Here is an 11,069-nt window from a genome sequence, read left to right as displayed (position 1 = left end):
GGTCTATCAGAATATCATGTTGGATGCCTTACATACATACAACGAGAATATTGAGCATATAAATGCCCGTAATTGCTCTCTATATTCTATCAGTTCTGTTTGTCCAGAGAACTTTGATTCATACACACTGGAACATGAGAACATCGGTGCACTCATCATATTTCAAAGACATGCCTTGTTGGAGAAAATTAAGATCATTGGTTTTGCATTTCTGCAGCCCAGCAATGAGGGAATGGGGAAGGTACTAGTCCACTTGGTTAAAGATAACTAAGGCCGGGCGCGGTGGTTCACGCCTGTAATCCCAGCACTTTGGGAGGCCGAGGCGGGTGGATCACGAGGTCAAGAGATCGAGGCCATCCTGGTCAACATGGTGAAACCCCGTCTCTACTAAAATACAAAAAAAATTAGCTGGGTATGGTGGCGCGTGCTTGTAATCCCAGCTACTCAGGAGGCTGAGGCAGGAGAATTGCCTGAACCCGGGAGGCGGAGGTTGCGGTGAGCCGAGGTCGCGCCATTGCACTCCAGCCTGGGTAACAAGAGCGAAACTCCATCAAAAAAAAAAAAAAAAAAAGATAACTAAGCATGGGTTGTCACTCTTCAGAGTCTGGGCTGGCTGATGGGAGGAGGCTTGCTGTGGGGAAATGAGGGCAGGAAGGGGAGTGTGGCCATCCAGTGCCCCACTAGACTTTGAACCTCTCAAATGTAGGGGCTGCATAAGAGTGAGCTTAGCTTAGCCAGCATCTACCTGTGCATGATGAAATTGGCTTTGAGGCTAGTGATGGGTCTACAATACTGCCTTCCCATTATTCCTTTTTATTCTGGTTGGATCTGTCCATTCTGACTCATCAGAAGAAAAGTGGGAGATAAACACAGGTCATATTGGGTATTCTGTGTTTGAGTTGGTATCTCAGATCCTGCTAGGCTGCAAAGCACACACCCAGGGACACGAGGGGACACCCGTAAAGGAGGGCTTCTCTCCCACACGCTGCCACTCCACTGCTGAGGGAGCTCCAGCGCTAACCACCACCCCCTGCACACAGTAAGTCCAGGATTTAATGGCTGGGCTTATCTCCTGCGACATTCCCAAGGCTCCATTTTTCATTAAGCAATTTTTAAAGAGTTTTATGACCCCGTGAACAATAATTTTTTTAGTGAAAGCAGACTGAATCATAAGTGATGGTAATTACACCAAACTAATTGTAGGCAAAATTAGTAAGAGGTCAGATCCGTTTGGTGGCAAAAGAAAATATATGCTTGGAATACACCTTAAATGATCTCTAGGAAATTAATTCATCATGGAAATAAAAGGAATCTTCCTAAATCAACAGTGGCTCTCTCGTAAAACATATGCAGAGAATAACGTTTCCTCTTTGGTTTTGGTTCTGGTTCAATGCCCAGGTGCCAGTCTGCACCAGGACTTCAATAGGACCAAGAACTCAGGTGTTTATTTCAGCACAGGGAGGTCCCTACAGACATTTCCCATGGCTAGAGTCCTAACTGAATCATCTCCTTTAGCTTAGCTCACAAGAGCCTTCATGGCCTGGGCCCTTCTTTTTTTTTTTTTTTTTTTTTTTTTTTTTTTCCTCAAACAGAGTCTTGCTCTGTCATCCAGGCTGGAGTGCAGTGTCGTGATCTCATCTCACCTCCCGGGTTCAAGCAATTCTCCTGTCTCACTCTCCTGAGTAGCTGGGATTACAGGTGTGCACCATCATGCCTGGCTAATTTTTGGATTATTAGTAGAGACAGGGTTTCACCATGTTGGCCAGGCTGGTCTCGAACTCCTGACCTCATGACTCGCCCGCCTCGGCCTCCCAAAGCGCTGGGATTACAGGCATGAGCCACCTCACCCGGCCGCACTCCTGCTTCTTGTAGGTTTATTTCCTGCCCTATGCTGGCTACCTGAGACTACCTCTGTGCCTTTGAGTTAAACAGGGTATTCCTCCTGGAACTTTTTTCCTGCCATTTCTCTACTCATCTAAATAATTCCCTCTAGATCTCCAAAACGACTCAGGTGTCACAGCCTGGTGTTGTGACGGACAGAGGGATTTCTTGCCTCCCATATGGACTGGGTGACCCTGCTCTCGCTCTCACAGAACACAGGGACTTCCTGCTCACAAGCGCTTCTGCCACTGTATAAGGCATGAGGATGGAGGAGAGTTCAGGAACACACACCTGCTAGGGGTGGAGGACTCAGGGCCTGGTGACTGTGGGGCAGACACACACTCGGCAGGCTGGGCAGTCAATACGTGCTTATTACGACACTGATTATAAATGCTTATTTGATGGATGAATGGGTCCATTACCTCTAAGTCACTCTTCAGCAGCCACACCTGGCTGTTGATCTCTCTGCTCGAGGATAAACAATGCCTACAGAAAGGTACCTCTAGCATATCCTCACCTCTAGTAAATTCTGCTGCCAGTGCTGAAAGCACGGTTTGGACCACCGTTCTGAGCCAAAAAGCCGGGGCAATCTTCAAGTTGAGACGTGAATGGGGAAGAGAGGAGGAGGTGGTGAAGGTCAGAGGAAGAGGAACGGGGTAGCCAGATGGATATGCATGAAGAAACCCACCTTTACACCTCAGTCTACCCGAGTTGCCCAGGCACGGAAAGGCAGGGATGCCTGAAAACCCTTGGAACCAAGGGAAAAAAAATCTCCGGCAAGTCCTCATGGGTTCTGGGTTGAAAAAAAAGAGGCTCCCAGGAGGAAAGCCCAGTCAGAAGTTCAAGTTTTCGAAGAGGCAATATGGCCTCAAAGACTCAGACCCACTCTGAAATCTTTTAGCAGTAGCTTCAGCCAAGGAGCTAGAAGAAGGGCCCTCAGAGAAACAAAATCTAAGAAAAATAGTCCTGGCATCTAATTACAACAGTGCAGTTTGCTGCCTTTATCTGTAATTGGACTGTATAGTCTTTCATTCTAATTTACTTTACATCTAAACTGTGATAATCAAGACAAGCAGAACAGAATGGTCTCTAACTGGCTATCCTACTGACACCCGTTAATGCCTAATTATAACAACTAAATTAAAGATGCGACTGTAAAGAGGTGGAATATCAGTTTGAAGCATTTAATTCTGCGAAAAGAAGTCGAGATTTTAAATCCTAAGTAAGAAAATCAATACTATGCCTCATTATATTGGTATTGCTAAACAGATTAATGAAATTAAGTATTTTGTTGTGTTGCTTTTCTTTTTTCCAGCGTCCTCCTGATGCAATGATAGTTTGTAATGAAGGACTACTGCAGGGGAGGAAGTTTAAATTGAGAGCCAATTTATACACCGAAATTGGGAGATAGCTAATCTCGTTTATAGAGCAGAGGCTTTCTTTTGATATGGTCCGATTTTTAGATAGGCATCATGGGTCTTGACTTCTGCAGTCTCGTAGGAGAAAAATAAATTCAACTCCAAGCTGAGCGGCGGTGCTGTCTATTCTCTTCCTATGGACTGATGTGTCCACAGGGACCGCTTTGACAATACCAGCATCCATGAGCAGTGGTTTGGGACAAGTATCCCTGAAGCTTTGTGTTCCAGTGGCCTTCTTGTGTGAGCCAGGCTAAACGTAGCCACCTGTGAAGGTTTAAGGGACAGAGGGAAGCCGGCCAGGTGAATGAAGGCTATCTATATGAGATCCCCAAAGCCGTTTGGTTAGTTGGAAGGTGGAGGACAAGCCTTGAGAAGTCACATTTCATGTTGGTCCCCACAGCCTGGAAGGAGAAGGACAAAAGTGTGCACAGGGAAAATGAGTTGTTCCTGGGATGGGGAGGGAGAGTGTGCAAGGCGACAGCAGCACGCCCCCAATTCATCCAGCGATGCTCTAAGTTACCTGTTTGTTACTATTGCTCATCCTGACTCTTTTTTTCCTTTTTTCTTTTACCTCTGGAGATAGGGTCACACTCTATCACCCAGGCTGGAGTGATCACAGCTCACTGCAGCCTCCAACACCTGGACTCAAGCAATCCTCCCCCATCAGCCTCCAGGGTAGCTGGGACTACAGGTATGTGTGACCGCTCCTGGCTAATTTATTTTATTTTACTTTTTTTAGAGATAGAGTCTCACTGTGTGCTCCAGCTGGTTTCAAACTTCTGGACTCGAGCAATTCTCCCACCTCAGCCTCAGCCAATGTGCTGGGACTACAGGCACACACCATCATGCCTGGCTATTTGTGAGTGTGAGTACAGATGGCATCTCATTTTGTTGCCTAGGCTAGACTCAAACCTCTGGGCTCAAGCAATCCTCCCACCTCATCCTCCCAAAGTGCTGGGGTTGCAAGGGTGAGCCGCCATGCTTGGCCTCGTCTTTGAAGACTTGGAGTTCAACATCTATAATAAGAATCAAAAACCTAAAAAGCAGCAAAGGCCAACTGTGTCAGTCACCCTGTGGGACATCCCCCCAAATTCCCATGCTACAGAGATTCACCAGCGCAGGACTTTGAGAAATCCAAAGACCTTGCAGAATAGATGGACCACCTGGAAGAATCTCTAGAAATCACCTGGAAGTGGCCTTACCGACCACTGCGTTACTATGAATGAATGACTTGGGGGCTATGGTGTGCCAGGTCTTTGCTGGAGCTAGGGACACAAAAATAAGCCACACCGAGTTCTGGCCCCTTAGAGTTTGCCATCTACAACCCACTGGGCCATGCGGGGCTGGGAGATGCAGCAGGCCGAGGAGATCACAAAGCTGGGGCCCTGGACCATGGAGGAAACTACAGCTTCAGTGAACATTTCAAAAACTTCCCAATCACAAAGTCAAGAACAAAGCTGGGTGCAGTGGCTTCATGCCTGTAATTCCAACACTTTGGGTGGCGGAGGTGGGAGGATCTCTTGAGGCCAGGAATTCAAGACCAGCCTGGGCAACATGGTGAGACTCTGTCTCCACAAAAATTTGAAAAATTTGCTGAGCATGGTGGTCCTAGCTTCTGGGAGAGGCTGAGGCAGGAGGATTGCTGGAGCCCAGGAAGTCGAGGCTGCAAGGAGCTGTGAGCATGCCATTGCACTCCAGCTCAGACCATGACAGAGCAAGGCCCTGTCAAAAACAAACAAAAAAACCACACACACAAAGAACGAAGACATTTGAGTTTTTAATTCTAAACTAGATCTAAATGAGCATTTTTGGCTGTTGAATGTTGCTGTACCACCCTGCCCTCTCTTTGGATTCCTGTGGTCTTTCCCAATTTCTTAAGCACACGAACATGTGGAGGCATGGGTGAGGGGGCCCTGGGGACTGTGCATATGAGCTGAGTGATCATTGCAGGCCAGAGAGAGGTCACCAGCCCCCTTGGAAAGGAATGGTGCAGCTCCTGACCTTTCGGGGCCAGACAAGACTCTAATTGCTCCTGTGCTTCTGGGACTCAGAAGACAAACCCTGCCATCTCCCACCAGGCCCGCCTCCCAGCTGCACAAACAAAGCCAAATAAAAACTGCCAGCGGCCGCTGGTCCCCTTGCAACAGATGTGGTGCCTCTGTGCCATCTTGTCTGTTCTTAAGGGTTTGTTTTTATTGCAAACAGACAGATGTGGCTTGTCCCTTCCATCTTGTTTATGATGCTGCAGCAACACCTGTGGAAGAACAGGTCCCTGCAGAAATCCTTGACTTCCGTTCAGATGGCTTGAGACTAAGCCAGCCGGCTGGGCAACCCCATCTGCTAAGGATTTCAGGTTCCCCTGCCCAGGGACACCTGAAGAATCACTCACAGGGTAATCCCAGACACACAAGCATCACCACACCAATGCGCACGTTCCGTTTACAATGTGTACACCTTCATTCAAACATGCATCGAGGACCTATGCTGTGTGTGCTGCCTGGCCCTGCAGTCTGCACTGACTGACTTGTGTTTCAGCTCAGCTTCTCATTGCAAAGGCTGCTTTCATTGCCTGACCTGTGTCCCTTTAGCTATAGGACTCACTGCATTGAGAACCCACAGGCCTGACCCACGAGTGAGGGCCATGAGGCTTATGAGGATTGCCTTATTGATTCTCCCAGTTTCAGACAACGTGGCCCATGACCTGGTGTGGAACAGATCTGTGTCACCAGGGTGAATTCCATGCCTAGGTGCAGAAGGAAGAAGAAATGCTTGCACAGAGCCCAGGCCTGGGGGATATTCTCTGCTCTCAGCCCAGCTCTGTACACCCTTCTTAGAATTCCGCGGCTCCCTCCACGCTGTTATAGATCACTTGCTTTGCACTTACTTTATTTCATTAGCACAGATGATGGGAGAGCAGTGACACAACTTGTAACTTTGTGCAGCAACTGCCTCTGTGTCTTAACCTTATGTTTTCATGCCACAGCTTTTGCTGTGTAACAAACCACCCCCAAAACTCAGCAGCTTAAAAACAGCCACTATTTAGTTTGCTCACGACTCTGTGGGTGGGCTGAGTGGTTCAGGCAGCCTCAGCTAATCATTGCTAGGCTCACTCAGGCATTCAAGATCAGCCGGTGAGTGGGCTGGTGGCTGGAAGAACTCAGATGCCCTCAGTCATACAACTGGCAGCTGGCAGGCCATTGGCCAGGGTGACAAGGGTGACGGGGCCACATACCTCTCACCAAGCAACAGCTTAACCCTGGCTTCTTCACATGGTGACCACGGCAAGAGAGTGAGATAGAATGTGCTTTTCAAGTCTGCCTATGGTATGTTTTCAACTGTTCCATTGGCTAAAGCAGGTCCCAAGGCCAAGTTCAGAGTCAGTGTGGAAGTTTGGTGATGCTAAGAGCTAGGAGAGCTTAGACGCCAGCAAGAGGTGTAATTTGCCTCCAGTTTTGCAGTTCACCACTGGTTATTTTTTTTTTTAAATGTCATATTAATTTTCTAGCCTCTTCCATGGAATGTTTCCATCATTTAGCTTCAATGTTTAGTCTTTATAAATGAGGAAAATATTCAGTTTTGTTTTCCTCATTAATTCACAAGTATTTAGAATGTATCTTTAAATTACAATTGGGTTAAATTTTTTGCCTCAGATCTTTCTTTTTTTCTAATTCTGCTATATTGGGGTCAAGGAATTTCAAATTCGTTATATTCTTTAGGATTTTTAAAGCCATGTGCGTGGGTGTCTCTGTGAGTATAATTCTCAATATCCCATGGATGTTGAAGACTGCTTAGTTTTGTTATTTGATATAACTATATAGACACAGATATATGTAGATTTAGATTTAGAGAATCAGCCTTGTCTGTAATGTTTTAAAATTGTCTCTGTTTTTATTATTTGCCTGATCTGTTCAGTATCCTGAGAGGAGAATGCCACATTATTGTCATGTAGCTTACAGTATTGTTGCTTTTGTTGTTTGTTTTGAGATGGAGTCTTACTCTGTCGCCCAGGCTGGAGTGCATGGTACGATCTCAGCTCACTGCAGCCTCTGCCTCCCAGGTTCAAGTGATTTTCCTGCCTCAGCCTCTCCAATAGCTGGGATTACAGGCATGTACCATCAGGCCTGGCTAATTTTTTTTGTATTTTTAGTAGAGACAGGGTTTCGCCATGTTGGCCAGGCTGGTCTCAAACTCCCGACCTCAGGTGATCCACCCGCCTTGGCCTCCCAAAGTGCTGGGATTACAGGCATGAGCCACCGTACCCAGCCTGTCATGTAGTTTTACTTGATATAATTTTGTGCCACATTGCACAAGGAATTAAGAACTCATTAATTATACTAGAATTTTGTGGTTCTTATATTATGTATTCTTATGTATTCTTGGTTAAGCAAATTTGTTATCAGCATAAAACAATGGGCAGGGCACAGTGATTCACACGTATAATCTCAGTTCTTTGGAAGTCCAAGATGGGAGGATCAATTCAGGCTAGGAGTTCAAGACTAGCCTGAGCTACGTAGTGGAATCCCACCCTGACAAAAAGAATTAAAAAATTGGCCAGGTGTAGTAGAGCATACCTGTAGGCCTAGCTACTTGGGAGGCTAAGACAGGAGGATTGCTTCAGCCCAGGAGTTCAAGGTTACAGTCAGCTATGATCAACCCACTGCATTCCAGTCCGGGCAATAGAGAAATACCCTGCCTCTTAAAAATAATACTTAAAAAGCTCACTTCTCCTCCTTATTGTTGGTTTCACATAATTCCCTGTCATAATGGGCCAAAAATTAATAAAGCCACAATAGTGAGCATGCTCATTCTTACAGTGAGTAGAATTATAAATTGTGCTCTTCTTTGGGTAAAATGTGTTCATGTATTTTGAAATTATAAAAATACTCATCTTGGCCTGGCTTGGTGGCTCATGTCTGAAATCCCAGCACTTTGGGAGCCTGATGCGGGAAGATTGCTTGAGCCCAGGAATTCCAGACCAGCCTGGGAAACACAGTGAGATCTGCCATCTCTATAATCAAGAAAAATAAATAAACAATAAATAAATGAATAATAAAAATGTGCATCCCATTTAAAAGTTACAATACTTATTGAGATGATTATAGATTCACATTTAGTTGGAAAGAATAATACAGAGTGATCATAGATCATATATACTCTTTTCCTAGCTTCCCCCAATGATAGCATCTTGTAAACTACAGTATAATATCACAACCTAATATACTGACACTGACACAACTCAGCACCCCCATTCAGATGTCCCCAGTTTTACTTGTGTTCGCTGGTGTGTGTGTGTGTGTGTGTGTGTAGCTCTATACCATTTAATCCCATGTGTAGGTTCATGTATTAATATTTATTACTGCAATCAAGATACAGAACACCACTTGTTGAAAACACTATCCTTCATCCATTGAATAGCTTGTAAGCCTTTGTAAAAAAAAAAAAAAATACAGAGCACTTCATGAATTTGTATGTTCTCTTTGTGTAGAGGCCATGTTAATCCTCTTCGTTTTATTCCAAACTTTTGTTATATGCACGACCAAACTGAGCCCTGCTCAGACATTTTGACTTACCAATGCCACTTGTGTAAATAAATTCCTGAAGATGAAGCTATATTCTCCAGGCTATTCAGTGCAGCATTACTTACAACAGCAAATAAAAGAGGAAGGAGGCATGTCCGAAAATACTAGATAGAAAACATGCATTTGTTACCTATTGCTGTGTAACAAATGACTCCAAAATGTAATGACTCAGTAAAACAGCATTTATTATATCACAATGTGTGTGATATCTGGGTGTGGTTCCTCTGGATCCTCTAAACTGGGGTCTCTCACAAAACTGCTCTCAGGTGGCAGCTGAGGCTGGGGTTTCTTCTGAAGGTTCAGCTGAAGAAGAATCTACGTTCAAGCTCATTTACGTGGTTGTTGGTAGGATTCAGTTCCAAGGGTCTCAGTTCCTCTCTGGCTGTTTTAACAGTCTTCCCTCAGTTTATTGCTATGTGGGCCTCTCCATATTGCAGATCCCATCATCATAATGAGCAAGACGAGAGAATGCAAGAGACTGCAGGCAGTGTTTCATAACCTAATCACAGAAGTGATTTTCCATTCATTTTTCTGTGTTCTACTCATTAGAAGCAAATTGCTAGATCCAGCCCCCACTCAAGAGGAAGAGATTCCATAGGAGTGGGAATACCAGGAGGTGAGATTTGGGGGATCTATGGTGGAAGCTTCTTGTTATAATAAGTAAATTACTACACAATCATACTATTATGTACTATGCAAACATTGAATTTTCTCCAATAATTACATTGGGTATGGGGCATGTTGTCATAAGAAATGAAAAGAGCTTCTGTAACCTGAAACTCAATATCAAGTATTCTAAAATAAGTGAAACATAAATCCCAAAAGAAGATGAGAGAAATAGGGTACAGATAAAAATATCTGAGGAAATAATGACTGAAAATATCTCATATCGAGTCAAAATATATAAAACCTCAGGTCCAAGAGCTCAATGATCTTTCAGGAGGAGAAAATCAAAGTAAATCACACCAATAAACATTATATTCTTTTTTTTTTTTTTTTCAGACGGAGTTTCGCTCTTGTTACCCAGGCTGGAGTGCAATGGTGCGATCTCGGCTCACCGCAACCTCCGCCTCCCGGGTTCAGGCAATTCTCCTGCCTCAGCCTCCTGAGTAGCTGGGATTACAGGCACGCGCCACCATGCCCAGCTAATTTTTTGTATTTTTAGTAGAGACGGGGTTTCACCATGTTGACCAGGATGGTCTCGATCTCTTGACCTCGTGATCCACCTGCCTCGGCCTCCCAAAGTGCTGGGATTACAGGTGTGAGCCACCACGCCTGGCGCTCATAAACATTATATTCTAATTGCTGTAAATTCATGATGAAGAGGAAAAATATTAAGGGAACTGGAGTGCAATGGTTTGGATGTCTGTTTCTTCCAAATCTCATGTTGAAATTTGATTCCCAATCTTAGAGGTGGGGCTAATGGGAGGTGTTTGGGTCATGGGAGCAAATTCTTCATGGATGGATTAGTGCCCTTTCTCAAAGTGAGTGAGTTCTACCTCTAATATGTCCTTAAAGAACTGGTTGTTAAAAATAGCCTGGCACCTGTTCTATCCCTTGCTTCCCCTCTCTCCACATGATCTTGGCACACAATGGCTCCCCTCTGTCTTCTGCCAGGAATGGAAGCAGCCTGAGGCCCTCATCAGATACAGATGCTCAATCTTGAACTTTTCAGCTGCCAGATTCATGAGCCAAATTAACCTCTTTTCTTTCTAAATTACCCAGCTTCAGGTATTCCTTTACAGCAACACAAAATGGACTAACACACAGAGGGGGAAAAGACTCTTACTTATAGAAAAATAAAGATAAAAATAATATCTTTATCCCCTAGCAGAGATATTGCAAGCCAGAGATAATGGAGCAACACCTTTAAAAAGCTGAAAGAAAATCCTGTCAACCTAGAAGCATATATCCAGTGGAAATACCCCTCAAAATGGAAAGAAAAATAAAGACTCTTTAGATGACCAAAACGAAGAGAATAATCACAAGTTGATCTGCTACACAGAAATGTTTAAGATACTTCTTCAGGCTGAAAGGAACTGATAGGAGATCACAACATGAAGGAATAGAATCTACATGAAGGAATAAAAGACCTAGAAATGGCAAATATATGGATTAAATATAAAATATATTTTCCTGGCCGGGCGCGGTGGCTCAAGCCTGTAATCCCAGCACTTTGGGAGGCCGAGGC

At 44.7% G+C, this 11,069-nt stretch overlaps 1 non-coding gene across 1 annotated transcript; it reads right to left on the bottom strand.

The window, feature by feature from the left end:
• Positions 1 to 8,739: 8,739 nt before the first annotated feature.
• On the bottom strand, positions 8,740 to 8,846 carry LOC119467145. Its single transcript, XR_005195677.1, has one exon. It is a non-coding gene; the product is annotated as a U6 spliceosomal RNA (small nuclear RNA).
• Between the last annotated feature and the right edge of the window lie 2,223 nt (positions 8,847 to 11,069).

This window comes from Cebus imitator, unplaced genomic scaffold (genome assembly GCF_001604975.1).
Source record: "Cebus imitator isolate Cc_AM_T3 unplaced genomic scaffold, Cebus_imitator-1.0 Scaffold261, whole genome shotgun sequence".
NCBI classification, from domain to species: Eukaryota; Metazoa; Chordata; class Mammalia; order Primates; family Cebidae; genus Cebus; species Cebus imitator.
The sequence above is the reverse complement of the archived record's forward strand: the minus strand, read 5'-3'. Positions and strand labels throughout refer to the sequence as shown.